Source organism: Rattus norvegicus, chromosome 15 (genome assembly GCF_021556685.1).
Source record: "Rattus norvegicus strain SHRSP/BbbUtx chromosome 15, alternate assembly SHRSP_T2T, whole genome shotgun sequence".
In the NCBI taxonomy this organism is placed as follows: Eukaryota; Metazoa; Chordata; class Mammalia; order Rodentia; family Muridae; genus Rattus; species Rattus norvegicus.
Window position 1 is genome coordinate 73,187,358 of NC_141548.1, and position 15,141 is coordinate 73,202,498.

Consider the following 15,141-nt stretch of genomic DNA (forward strand, 5'->3'; position numbering starts at 1 on the left):
CCATTAAGACCAAAGTGAATAGAATAAATAATTATGGAATGTTCAGCCCATATTGAAACATAAATACTATAATCATTCCTTTAAAATTCAGGCGTTCTTAAGGATATGAGGGACTTGAGAGAATGAAAGACCCAGAAGTAGTAGGGGACTATAAAGAAACTATATCATATGAATAAAATAAGGCAAATGTACATGTGAATTTTAAAAAAGTTTGGACAAAATGTGGAAGATCTGTTCAAATCAGGCCAGACTAACTCCCATGATGCAGAAGAGATTTGAGCACAATGCCCCACCCCTATTCAAGCATGTAATACCACGTACTATTGATAAAATATAGGCTAGTGGTTCATTGGAACACTAATAAAAAACTAAAAGTTGACAGAAGACACTCAATATCACTTCTTGACAACAAATATGCATCAACACACAGATACACCAAAAGACTAATGCAAACATATGTATACATAAACACAACACACACATAAATGTGCACATATAAAATTTTAAGTATTTGATTAAATATATACAAATGATTTATCTAGCATATCCTATATATCCCAACTAAAGTGTAAAATTTATTCAAAAAGGAACTTTTTGAAGAATTTATTAATAAATCAAAAATCGTATCAGTCTTGTTTGATAAAAAATAGCTTAAGGAATATACAGAAACAACTTTTTTATTCTTAGATATATGCACGTTTCATTTTAAATGAGTGCAATATTTAGTTGTTGTTAGAGTGCTTTAAGAAAATTTGTCCATGCTATTGAATAGCACAAATAATTTTTTGTAACGCACTGAGCCATTCCTGATTATGTGACAGTAAGGATGTAGTTTCATTTATGCCTATGAACATATTGCCCCAACATACAATCAACAGAAATATTCTATAATTATACTTATTAATATTGTATATATTGTATATTTTATATAACTGTAGCAAAATTATCATCGTAATATGTGATTATAAAGTTTTTCTAAAAATTCCAACTTTTAATAAACCAGGATTCACTAAGAGAAATATCATAAGACAATATATTTTAAAATGGGGTTACAATGGAAGAGAAACAAAAAATAGAACACCATTTAATTTAGTTTATTTTAATTATCACTTAAAATCAATGTAGTTATTTTCCCCTTTTTACATATAATAACTGCAGGGTTGGGGATTTAGCTCAGTGGTAGAGTGCTTGCCTAGCAAGCACAAGGCCCTGGGTTCGGTCCCCAGCTCCGGGAAAAAAAAATACATATAATAACTGAAACCTTATCACATACAGATTTTATTTGTCTATAATTGTATACATAGTACTATTTTCCTAGGCAAACCAGAATGTACTACTTGAATTTGAAGAAAAAAATTTTAAATTCATTAGCTTCTTGGTAAATAATCTCCATAAATTACATTAAATTCCAATATGAGATATATATATATATATACACATACATATATATGTATAAAATTTTCAAAAGAAATTTCCATTTAACTGAATTTCAGGTATTATTTTCCTAGTTCAAAACAAAACCATCCTATTTAGGGCTAATACCCATTATATTCAAAGAACTCAGGAAGTTAGTCTCCAGACAATTTGGTAACCCTATGAAAAATGGGGTGCAGTGATGAACAAGAATTCTCAATCAAGAAATATCAAAATGGCTGTGAATCAAATAAATAAATGTATAACAACCTTAGTCATCAGGGAAATGCAAATCAAACCAACCCTGAGATTCTACCTCACAGCATATTCAATATATAAAAAGCAATCAAGAACCTAGACTCCAGAGAATCACCTAGACCTCCGGGCCTTTTTACTTGAGTGCTCTGGGTTTCTGGTGACTACCGAGACTTCTCATCCATTATGTTTTTTTTTTTCTGATAGTTTTTGTTGCCTTTGTGGTATCTGAAATTTGCTGTGTTAAATTTCCCCAGGGGGGGGTCATATTACCAGCATGTTCTTCTGTGCCTATTGCCTATATGGTTTTGAGGAAAGTGGGCAGGGCTGTGGGACCGAAAATAAAGCACAAAGTGTAGGGTGCTGTTATTGTCATTGGGTGTATTTTCAGGAGAATTTGTGAGGAAGGACTTGGGAAGAGGGGATAGTTTATCTGGTGTCCCTGATGTTGGCATGTCTCCAGGAAAGCAGCCAGAATTGTGGGGCAGGAAATGGATCACAGGGTATGTGTAACAGTTACAGCTCTAAGGTGTGCATTTGGAGTACTTTGTGGGCCAGATATAAGAGAATGGGACTATCTGGTGTCCCTGCTGCTGACAGACCTCTAGAAAAGAAGGCCAAATTCAAATTTTAATTTTAATTTTAGAGGTATAGTAAAATCATGTTTGTATCTCATCAGTGTGCAAATTTGTTTGTCTGTAATATATTTAAAATTATTAAATTATTTTGATTGATAGTTAGGATTGTTTATCAGAAAGTAATAGATTTGTATACCTGTTACCTATTTCTGTACATTTTAATGGGTGAGTGCCATTACATTACACTTTAAAGAGGAGGCCAGAAATTTTAGTGAAAACATGGGGAGATGCAGGCAAGAAAGGAAAGATAAGAACAAAATTATGTAATTATATTTTCATTATAAATATTATAAAAAACCATCAGGTGAAAAGTCTTTGCTATTGTAAAATAATTTAAGAAGAGCTGCTCTAATAATAGTAAAATCAGAAAAAAATATTTTGTACTAAACTTTCAGGAAGCAATGTTTTCCTGACTATTCCTTATATTTTTCTTTAGAAACCGTGTAGAACTTTTGATCCATATATCAGTACTGTAACACTTGTCTTAGGTTGTTTCATGCTCAGTTTGGGAAATGTGGCACAAATGTACATTCCTCTCTGGGTAAATCAGAGCATACCAATACTACCAAGATATATTATTTTTGATGATGGAATTTCAGCACTTGGTAAAGATGGTGTCCATTTAATACACAAAGCTAAACAACCAAACAAACAAAATAAAATCACTATTTAGTAGTTTTCTTTTAATACAGGTAAGGTTCATCTTGCTTTTAACTTTCTATTTTCCAGTGGTTTTCAACGTCCCTAATGAAATAGCCACTTAACAATTTAGTACAATTCTTTAGCTTGTGGTCACCACCAAATATAAAATTATCTTTGTTCTTACTTCATTACTGTAATTTTGCTACTGTTTTGATTTATATTGTAAATATCTGTGTTTTCTGATGCTCTTAGTTGTCTCCTTTGAAAAGGTCATTTAACTAAAAAGGAGTTGAGACCCACAGGTTGAGCAACACTGCTCAATCATTAAATATTATATTTATCATTAAATACTTTAACTACAAACATCCTTTAAAAGTTCATAACTCCTTCTTTCCTTCTTCATCTAATTTTTCCTCAATGGTGTGAATTTTCATGTCTTTTTTATTATTACATTTTCTAACACCTGCAGTTAATATTGCTTATATTGTTATGTTATATATCAAATTATGTTTATATCAATGTATTTCAATATTTTTAAGAATGCCCATTCTGGCTAAGGTACTAATGATATTTTGGTGTATCTTATTCTTTTTCCCCCTCTTTCTTCAGTATTTGAATTAATGAATTCTATAGTAAACTCTGGCTACCCTTTCCTTGAAATAATAAAAATTGAGATGCATACCTGTAAATAAGGAACATTGAGACACATACTGTGTTACTTCATGCTTGGTTGGTAACCATAGCTTGACAACTATAGAAAAGAAAGGTATTCTTCATTGATTTTATATGATCGAAATTCAGAATGTGTTTCAGGTAGAGAAGCAATTTACTCAGCAGAAATATTTCAGATCCTGTTCAGGTTTTATTCATCTTTTTAAAATTTTAATCACCTTGAAAATTTAATCTGAAGCCATTGCCTTTATATTATATTAATCGTCATTGTGGAAAATGAGCAGTGTCATAAAACGAATATTCGAGAAAAAACACTCTTGTTTTTGAGCACTATTGATGATGACAAGCTCGATAAAACATATGATGATAGAGATATAAAGTGGATTGAGTGCATATGTAAGGAAGGACATGGGCACAGTGACGCTGGTCAGAATACAAGATATGCAAGCATTTGATTTTCAGTAAAATGTTTAAAAAGACAATATGCATTCAAAGAGTGCCATGAAGTACCAGAAATAGTACCAAATAACTGTGACAGGATCTTGCTCTTTTGGAACTTATGTCCTGGGAGACTCCTTTCACTTCTAGTTCTCAACACTGCTGAGGACAGCTTTGTAGCTGATTCTAGCACTGAATGTGCCATGAATAAGTATAACTTTTAACCTTTAGTCAAAAGGAGTGCCAGTAGTAGCTTAATGCATTACAACTTACCTCAGGCTCAAAATTGAAAACCAGGACTTGAATCCTTGCAAAGGTTATTAAGGGACAACACGGTCTTAAAAGTTGTACCAACCTGTGTAAGAATTTCAGTAAAATAATTATGCAAGGATCAATTTTGAAATGATGACCTTATATCACTACATTTTAATCTATTACAATTCTTTTTTCTTTTATTAATTATATCTAAGATATTATCCAGACTGAAGAACGCTGCATGCGGGAAGACTGTGTAGTGTCCAGTGATTCTTGAAAATATGAATTTCAGAAAACATAAAATCGAATGATCCTTATGGTAATGTAATTATCTTTTACATTTTTTCTGTTTTTACTTTTGATTTGCTTCTTGTTAGATTTCCAACAAAGTTGTGCCATGGCTTATCCAAGGACAACATTTTGGCATCTAAGATCAGGCTGATTGTAAGACAGAAGCTGGACAAAAATTGCTCTTTATCTGGTTCTCTCTCGTTTTAGTGATTAGTGCACAGTGCTGAAGGACTTACATATTTCTCATATATTTATTCAACATGTAAATCATGTTCGTATCATAGAATTAGATTGTGTGAGGAATTCGATACTCAGCAACTAAGTGCAAATTTCTCTGTTTTCTGGTTTAACAGATTCTATTTATAACTAGATTCTAATCCTTACAAGTCTCCACTTAGTTTTCCTTCTGATTTCAGGGGAAAAAATACATTACCATAAAAAAGAAAGCATCTTAGAGGAAAAAAGAACTTATTTATTTGAGCTTGGAATTGCAGATTACAGTCAGTAGGGAAGTCAAGGTAGCCAGACTTGCTAGAGAAGTGGCTCTGTTTTCAAATACCAAGTAGTTAGCCCTGAAATTATTTACACACAATTAAAGAAGACTGGGGCAATGAATGAGAGAGAGAGGGAGAGACAGAGAGAGAGAGAGAGAGAGAGAGGGAGGGAGGGAGGGAGGGAGGGAGGGAGGGAGGGAGAGAGAGAGAGAGAGAGAGAGAGAGAGAGAGAGAGAGAGAGAGAGGGAGGATGGGAAAGTTTAGAGGGAGTAAAAGGAATGGGGAAAATGTAGTGATATTTTAATGAAAAATACTAGTCACACTACATCAAAGATAAATGGCAAATGGCAGAGAGAACGGAATGCACAGGTATACACATGCATATTTGCTTGCTTACCTGAACTCAGTTTGGTTACACGATTCTTTTTTCTTTTATTTTTGTAATCCTTTTTTACAGTCCAGTCTTCATCCCTCTCCTGCTCTGCCCCGCTATTGCTCCCAGCTCCCCATCCCATACCTACCCCTTGTGTCCAAGAGGATGTCCCCACAGCTCACCCTCATCTTGCCAGACCACCCCACACCCTGGAGCCTCAAGTCTCTCCAGGGTTAGGTGAATCTAGATCACCAGCCTAGAAAGTATAGATAGTTCTTCAAAATATGTTCTTAGATGATTCTAGATTATTTCAAGCTGACAATTAAAGCTAACCGTCTCATTCCACCCCTTGACAACTTGACATACAAATCCATCATTTGAAATATAATCTTTCATTGCTTGACACCAAAATCCGTTTTATAACAGCAGTATAAAACAGTTCTGTTTTCAAAGTTCATATTTCCTTAAATATTAACATCAGTTAAATAAAAATCATTTAAATAAGACCTGTATATGATTCCACAGAGTAACATTCTGATTCCTGGACTAAGGAATTGAGACATAAAATACAATACTCTAATCTCCCATTTTACAACATCTGTAGCTCATAAAGTAATCTTAATACCAATTTGCTTGGGGTGCCACACCCTCCTGTTTTGTCACCTGAAATATAAAAAGCTTAACTTTGTCTTACGGAAGTTCCACTCTCTTCGTTCAGTTCTCCTTGGTTGGTAGCCCCATAGTCTCTAATATGTTAGGCTGTGTGGAATCCATTCGAAGGCTTCACCTGTGCTAATGGTCTCTCCACAGGTGCTCCAAGCCTGCCATATAGTGCAGAAGTCCTCAGCTATTCCCCATGGCCCCTCCTAACGTTGGATTTTTCATGTCTTCAAAACGAGTACTTTGTTGACAATGCTATTTGCCAAGTTCTGCTGCCAGTTTGAAATACAGCCAGACTCCTTTCACCATAGCTATATCAGTTTCTAAGTGCTGACCCTGACAAAACACACTCCTATTGCCTCAATAAAGCAGCAGAAATTTCACTCCAGTGGTGCTAATCTTTTTTAACAATCATTCTGCTTCTTCAACCTCAATATAAGCAGCAGACACAGATGCTGAGTCAAATATCTTATGAATGTGACTCTATTCATTTTCAACCTAGACTTCGTGTTGCTCTAAACTTCCACAAGCCAGCCCTTAACTAGCCATATTTTCAAATCATTCTTAATCTTCAAAGAGACTACTTGAACAAGTCCATTATGCTCCACTTTCAAAGTTCAAGAGCATTTGGAGCCTATCATAGTCATTCTTCATTATTTTTATTTGAAGTGGCCCAGTTCATAAAAACCTCCATATTCATATCAATCCACATGTCAGAACTGCCACTTTGTTAATAAGACTTTTCTTTCCAGTTGCTTGTCTGTTGTTAAAGTAAAGTACCTTGAATTATAAAAACGTCTTTGGGGTGTGATATATTTATTTTGGTTCAGAAACCTTGTAGTGGGTCAAACAAATAAAAACAAAATCCAAAGAGAAAATTAATATTACTAAACTAAATAACCAAATAACACTATTAAAAATGGGGTACCCTTCTGCCTGGTCCTTTCTGCTGCAACAGATTGCTAGCTATTATGCTCCCCGAAAGGCTATATCCAGAGACATACCAGAGGGTCCGCTGCACTCAGAACATTTGGCACCATATCCTGAAATATACCAGAAGAACTACCACACTCAAAATATTCAGTAGGACATCTTGAGGCATCCCAGCAAATGTGCTACACCCACAGTGTCTGACACCACAACTAGAGACATCCAAGAAAATCCACTGCACCCAGGACACCACAGCTCGAAGGCATTCGAGGAGTTCTTCTGTGTACAGGACAACTGGACAATTGATACCACAGTCTGAAGACCTCCCACAGGGCTCTGTGGCATACAGGACAACTGACCCAGTAGATTGAAAGCCTCCCTGGAATTCTGCTGCACACAAGGAAACAGAAACCACAGTCTATTGACCTCCCAGAGAACAGCTTCCCACAGGACATATTTGTGACTGCTCCTCCTCTGAAGACCCAACGGTCTGAAGGCCTCCTGGGAGATCTACTGCAGCCAGGGCAACAAATCAGCAGCTTCTCTGCTCCTCTGAATACCCTCCAGTTGGAAGGCCTCACAGGAGGTCTGCTACAGCCAGGGTAAACAGGTAGAAACTCTTAAAGAGGAAACAAATAAATCCCTTAAAGAAATAAAAAAAAAACACAATCAGTCAGGTTAAGGAATTGCATAAAACAATCCAAGACCTTAAAGTGGAAATAGAAACAATAAAGAACACACAAATGGAGGTGAACCTTAAAATGGAAAACCTAGGAAAGCGGTCAGGAATAACAGATGTAAGTATCACCAACAGAATGCAAGAGATAAAAGAGAGAATCTCATGTATAGAAGATACTGTAGAAGAGATTGACACAATGGTCAAAGAAAATTCAAAACGTAAAAAACTCTTAACCCAAAACATCCAGGAAAATCAGGATACAATGAAATGACCAAATCTAAGAATAATTGGAATAGGAGAGAATGAAGATTCCTAGCTCCAAGAACCTGAAAATGTCTTCAATAAAACCATAGAAGAAAACTTCCCCAACCTAAAGAAAGAGATGGCCATTAAGGTAAAAGAATCCTACAGAACCCAAACAAATGGGACCAGAAAAGAAAATTTTCTTGTCACATAATAGTCAAAACACTAAATTCACAGAAAAAAAAAGAATATTAAAAGCTGCAAGGGAAAAGGGCCAAGTAACATACAAAGGCAGATCTATCAGAATTAAACCAGACTTCTCAATAGAGACTATGAAAGCCAGAAGAGCCTGGTCAGAGGTCATGCAGACTCTAAGAGAACACAAATTCCATCCAAGGCTACTATACCCAGCAAAACTCTCAATCAAAATAGATGGAAAAACCAAAATATTGCAGGATAAATCCAAATTCAGACAGTCTCTATCTACCAATTCAGACCTACAGAGGATCCTAGAAGGAAAACTCCAATACAACAAAGATACCTCTACCAAAGGAAAGACAAGATATTAAGCATCTCACAACAAACCCAAAAGGAGAAAACCACAAGCACATAAATCTACCTACAAAAACAAATATTATAGGAACCAACAGTCATCTGTGTTTATTATCTCTCAATTTTAACGGACTCAACTCACCTATAAAAAGATATAAGCAAAGAGTTTTGATACGCAAACAAGATCTAGCATTTTGCTGCATAAAAGAAACATACTTCAATAACAAATACAGAGACTATCTCAGAGAAAAGGTATGGTAAAAAGATCTTCCAAGCAAGTGGTCGCAAGAAACAATCTGCAGTTAGTTGCCATTCTAATATCCAATAAAAAAGACTTTCAAGCAAAAGTTATAAAGCACGCTGAAGAAGGACACTTCATATTCATCGAAGGGAAAATACACCAAGACAGAGTCTCTATTCTGAACATCTAGGCCCAAAATGCAAAGGCATCCACATTCATAAAAGAAACTTTACTAAAGCTCAAAACACACATTGAACCCCACACAATAATTGTGGGAGACTTCAACACCCCACTCTCATCAATGGACAGGTCATTGAAACAGAAGATAAACAGAGACCCAGTGAAACTAATAGAGGCTATGAACCAAATGAATTTAACAGATATCTACAGATAATTTCACTGTAATACATCTTCTTTTTAGCACCTTATGATACCTGCTCCAAAATCGATCACATAATTGGTCACAAAACAACCCTCAACTGATACAAGAAGATTGAAATAATCACATGCATCCTTTCAGACCACCATGGCCTAAAGCTGGTCTTCAATAACAGCAAATGCAACAGAAAACTCAACATACATGAGGAAACTGAAGAACTCTCTACTCAATGATAACTTGATCAGAGAGGAAAGACAGATAGAAATTAAAGACTTACTGGAATTTAATGAAAATGTTGATACATCATACCCAAACTTATGGGACACAATGAAAGCAGTACTAAGAGGAAAATTCATAGCACTAAGTGCACTGGTAAAGAAACTTGAGAGATCTTACACTAGCAACTTAACAAAACACATGAAAGCTCTAGAACAAAAAGAAGCAAACTCACCCAAGAGGAGTAAACAGCAGGAAACAGCCAACACAGGCTGAAATTAACCAAATAGAAAAAAAGAGAACAATACAAAGAATCAGCAAAGCCAAAAGCTATTTCTTTGAAATTGTGTACATTTTAATCCAACATATTAATTTTAGTCATGTTCTTAAGAATTTATTTAGAAATTAATAAAATGTATAATTTATAGATATATTATTTTTCTAATTTTCTTTGTAACATATATTTATAGATATTTATAGCACAAAAAGTTATATCAAACAAATTTACATATTATATCATAATATTTATATCAATGTACATATGTATATTTACACATATATATGTATATATACATATATATACATATACATACATATATATGTATATATTTCTATATGATAAGTAATCTAAGGTCATATGGAAACTTTTGGCCAACCTAAAGTGAGAAAACAGTAGAAAGTAGTTGTGGGGTTTTGTTTGTTTGTTTGTTTTTTTATTTTACTTTTATTTATTTATTTATTTATTTATTTATTTACTTATTTATTATATTAACTTGAGTATTTCTTATATACATTTTGAGTGTTATTCCCTTTCCCGGTTTCCGGGCAAACATCCCCCTAATCCCTCCCCCTCCCCTTCTTATGGGTGTTCCCCTCCCCATCCTCCCCCCATTGCCGCCCTCCCCCCAACAATCTAGTTCACTGGGGGTTCAGTCTTAGCAGGACCCAGGGCTGCCCCTTCCACTGGTGCTCTTACTAGGATATTCTTTGCTACCTATGGGGTCAGAGTCAAGGGTCAGTCCGTGTATAGTCTTTAGGTAGGGGCTTAGTCCCTGGAAGCTCTGGTTGCTTGGCATTGTTGTACATATGGGGTCTCGAGCCCCTTAAAGCTCTTCCAGTTCTTTCTCTGATTCCTTCAACGGGGGTCCTATTCTCAGTTCAGTGGTTTGCTGCTGGCATTCGCCTATGTATTTGCTGAATTCTGGCTGTGTCTCTCAGGAGCGATCTACATCTGGCTCCTGTCGGCCTGCACTTCTTTGCTTCATCCTACTTGTCTAATTGGATGGCTGTATATGTATGGGCCACATGTGAGGGAGGCTCTGAATGGGTGTTCGTTCTGTCTCTGTTTTAATCTTTGCCTTTCTATTCCCTGACAAGGGTATTCTTATTCCCCTTTTAAAGAAAGAGTGAAGCATTCACATTTTGATCATCCTTCTTGAGTTTCATTTATTCTAGGCATCTAGGGTAATTCAAGCATTTGGGCTAATAGCCACTTATCAATGAGTGCATACCATGTGTGCTTTTCTGTGATTGGGTTAGCTCACTCAGGATGATATTTTCCAGTTTCAACCATTTGCCTACGAATTTCATAAAGTCGTTGTTTTTGATAGCTGAGTAATATTCCATTGTGTAGATGTACCACATTTTCTGTATCAATTCCTCTTTTGAAGGGCATCTGGGTTCTTTCCAGCTTCTGGCTATTATAAATAAGGATGCAATGAACATAGTGGAGCACGAGTCTTTTATATGTTGGGGCATCTTTTGGGTATATGCCCAAGAGAGGTAGGTATAGCTGGATCCTCAGGCAGTTCAATGTCCAATTTTTTGAGGAACCTCCAGACTGATTTCCAGAATGGTTGTACCAGTCTGCAATCCCACCAACAATGGAGGAGTGTTCCTCTTTCTCCACATCCTCGCCAGCATCTGGTGTCACCTGAGTTTTTGATCTTAGCCATTCTCACTGGTGTGAGGTGAAATCTCAGGGTTGTTTTGATTTGCATTTCCCTTATGACTAAAGATGTTGAACATTTCTTTAGCTGTTTCTCAGCCATTCGGCATTCCTCAGCTGTGAATTCTTTGTTTAGCTCTGAACCCCATTTTTAATAGGGTTATTTGTCTCCCTGCGGTCTAACTTCTTGAACTCCTTGTATAATTTGGATATAAGGCCTCTATCTGTTGTAGGATTGGTAAAGATCTTTTCCCAATCTGTTGGTTGCCGTTTTGTCCTAACCACATTGTCCTTTGCCTTACAGAAGCTTTGCAGTTTTATGAGATCCCATTTGTCGATTCTTGATCTTAGAGCATAAGCCATTGGTGTTTTGTTCAGGAAATTTTTTCCAGTGCCCATGTGTTTGAGGTGCTGCCCTAGTTTTTCTTCTATTAGTTTGAGTGTATCTGGTTTGATGTGGAGGTCCTTGATCCACTTGGACTTAAGCTTTGTACAGGGTGATAAGCATGGATCGATCTGCATTTTTCTACATGTTGACCTCCAGTTGAACCAGCACCATTTGCTGAAAATGCTATCTTTTTTCCATTTGATGGTTTTGGCTCCTTTGTCAAAAATCAAGTGCCCATAGGTGTGTGGGTTCATTTCTGGGTCTTCAATTCTGTTCCATTGTTCTATCTGTCTGTCTCTGTACCAATACCATGCAGTTTTTATCACTATTGCTCTGTAATACTGCTTGAGTTCAGGGATAGTGATTCCCCCTGAAGTCCTTTTATTGTTGAGGATAGTTTTAGCTATCCTGGGTTTTTTGTTATTCCAGATGAATTTGCAAATTGTTCTGTCTAACTCTTTGAAGAAATGGATTGGTATTTTGATGGGGATTGCATTGAATCTGTAGATCGCTTTTGGTAAAATGGCCATTTTTACTATATTAATTCTGCATATCCATGAGCATGGGAGAACTTTCCAACTTCTGAGGTCTTCTTCAATTTCTTTCTTCAGAGTCTTGAAGTTCTTATTGTACAAATCTTTTACTTGCTTTGTTAAAGTCACACCGAGGTACTTTATATTATTTAGGTCTATTATGAAGGGTGTCGTTTCCCTAATTTCTTTCTTGGCTTGTTTCTCTTTTGTGTAGAGGAAGGGTACTGATTTATTTGAGTTAATTTTATACCAAGCCACTTTGCTGAAGTTGTTTATCAGCTTTAGTAGTTCTCTGGTGGAACTTTTGGGATCACTTAAATATATTATCATATCATCTGCAAATAGTGATATTTTGACTTCTTCTTGTCCGATCTGTATCCCCTTGACCTCCTTTGGTTGTCTGATTGCTCTGGCTAGAACTTCAAGAACTATATTGAATTAGTAGGGAGAGAGTGGGCAGCCTTGTCTAGTCCCAGATTTTAGTGGGATTGCTTCAAGTTTCTCTCCATTTAGTTTAATGTTAGCAACTGGTTTGCTGTAAATGGCTTTTACTATGTTTACGTATGAATTCCAATTCTTTCCAGGACTTTTATCATGAAGGGATGTTGAATTTTGTCAAATGCTTTCTCAGCGTCTAATGAAATAATCATGTGGTTTTGTTCTTTCATTTTCTTTATATAATGGATCACGTTGATGGTTTTCCGTATATTAAAACATCCCTGCATGCCTGGGATGAAGCCTACTTGATCATGTTGGATGATTGTTTTGATGTGCTCTTGGATTCGGTTTGCCAGAATTTTGTTGAGTATTTTTGCGTCGATATTCATAAGGGAAATTGGTCTGAAGTTCTCTTTCTTTGTTGGGTCTTTGTGTGGTTTAGGTATAAGAGTAATTGTGGCTTCATAGAAGGAATTCATTAGTGCTCCATCTGTTTCAATTTTGTGGAATAGTTTGGATAATATTGGTATGAGGTATTCTGTGAAGGTCTGATAGAATTCTGCACTAAACCCGTCTGGACCTGGGCTCTTTTTGGTTGGGAGACCTTTAATTACTGCTTCTATTTCCTTAGGAGTTATGGGGTTGTTTAACTGGTTTATCTGTTCCTGATTTAACTTCGGTACCTGGTATCTGTCTAGGAAATTGTCCATTTCCTGCAGATTTTCAACTTTTGTTGAATATAGCCTTTTTTAGTAAGATCTGATGATTTTTTAATTTCCTCTGAATCTGTAGTTATGTCTCCCTTTTCATTTCTGATTTTGTTAATTTGGACACACTCTCTGTGTCCTCTTGTTAGTCTGGCTAAGGGTTTATCTATCTTGTTGATTTTCTCAAAGAACCAACTTTTGGTTCTGTTGATTCTTTCTATGGTCCTTTTTGTTTCGACTTGGTTGATTTCAGCTCTGAGTTTGATTATTTCCTGCCTTCTACTCCTCCTGGGTGTATTTGCTTCTTTTTATTCTAGAGCTTTTAGGTGTGCTTTCAAGCTGCTGACATATGCCCTTTCCTGTTTCTTTCTGCAGGCAATCAGCGCTATGAGTTTTCCTCTTAGCACTGCTTTCATTGTGTCCCATAAGTTTGGGTATGTTGTACCTTCATTTTCATTAAATTCTAAAAAGTCTTTAATTTCTTTCTTTATTTCTTCCTTGACCAGGTTATCATTGAGTAGAGCATTGTTCAATTTCCATGTATATGTGGGCATTCTTCCCTTATTTTTATTGAAGACCAGTTTTAGGCCGTTATGGTCTGATACCACGCATGGGATTATTTCTATCTTTCTGTACCTGTTGAGGCCCGTTTTTTGACAATTATATGGTCAGTTTTGGAGAAAGTACCATGAGGAGCTGAGAAGAAGGTATATCCTTTTGCTTTAGGATAGAATATTCTTTAAATATCCATCAAGTCCATTTGGCTCATGACTTCTCTTAGTCTGTCTACGTCTCTGTTTAACTTTTGTTTCCATGATCTGTCCATTGATGAGAGTGGGGTGTTGTAATCTCCTACTATTATTTTGTGAGGTGCAATGTGTGTTTTGAGCTTTAGTAAGGTTTCTTTTACGTATGTAGGTGCCCTTGTATTTGGGGCATAGATATTTAGGATTGAGAGTTCATCTTGGTGGATTTTTCCTTTGATGTATATGAAGTGTTCTTCCTTATCTTTTTTGATGACTTTTAGTTGAAAATTGATTTTATTTGACATTAGAATGGCTCCTCCAGCTTGCTTCTTCCGACCATTGCTTAGAAAGTTGTTTTCCAGACTTTCACTCTGAGGTAGTGTCTGTCTTTGTCTCTGAGGTGTGTTTCCTATAGGCAGCAGAATGCAGGGTCCTCGTTGTGTATCCAGTTTGCTAATCTATGTCTTTTTATTGGGGAGTTGAGGCCATTGATGTTGAGAGATATTAAGGAATAGTGATTATTACTTCCTGTTATATTCATATTTGGATATGAGGTTATGTTTGTGTGCTTTTCTTCTCTTTGTTTTGTTCCCAAGACGATTAGTTTCTTGCTCCTTCTAGGGTATAGCTTGCCTCCTTATGTTGGGCTTTACCATTTATTATCCTTTGTAGTGCTAGATTTGTAGAAAAATATTGTGTAAATTTGGTTTTGTCATGGAATATCTTGGTTTCTCCATCTATGTTAATTGAGAGTTTTGCAGGATACGGTAACCTGGGCTGGCATTTGTGTTCTCTTAGGGTCTGTATGACTTCTCTCCAGGATCTTCTGGCTTTCATAGTTTCTGGAGAAATATCTGGTGTGATTCTGATAGGTCTGCCTTTATATGTTACTTGACCTTTTTCCCTTACTGCTTTTAATATTCTTTCTTTATTTTGTGCATTTGCTGTTTTGACTATTATGTGACAGGAGGAGTTTCTTTTCTGGTCGAATCTATTTGTAGTTCTGTAGG